The sequence below is a fragment of the Littorina saxatilis genome, unplaced genomic scaffold, assembly GCF_037325665.1.
Source record: "Littorina saxatilis isolate snail1 unplaced genomic scaffold, US_GU_Lsax_2.0 scaffold_1620, whole genome shotgun sequence".
Classification (NCBI taxonomy): domain Eukaryota; kingdom Metazoa; phylum Mollusca; class Gastropoda; order Littorinimorpha; family Littorinidae; genus Littorina; species Littorina saxatilis.
Genome location: NW_027126935.1, coordinates 15001 through 15316, shown reverse-complemented (window position 1 = coordinate 15316; position 316 = coordinate 15001).

Sequence of the window (316 nt, the reverse complement as noted above, 5' to 3'; positions counted from 1 at the left end):
ATGGGTTGGGTTTTCATCAATGTTCTTTGAGGTTGATTATGCGATTGTAAAACAAACAAAAACAAGTTATTAACAGCTATTGTGTTTTCAGCGTAGCAATAGGGTCCGATATTTAGACAAGACAAGTATAATGCCGACGAGTCGAAGACGAGTCGCATTATACTTGTTCGAGTCTAAATATCGGACCCTATTGCTACGCTGAAAATACAATAGCGATTATATAGCTGTTCTGACCTTTATTTGTTGTTCCAAACTTACAAAATGACAGTTTTTGCGTCGATGCGTTGATCTCAGGTTTTGATAGCATACGCCGTTT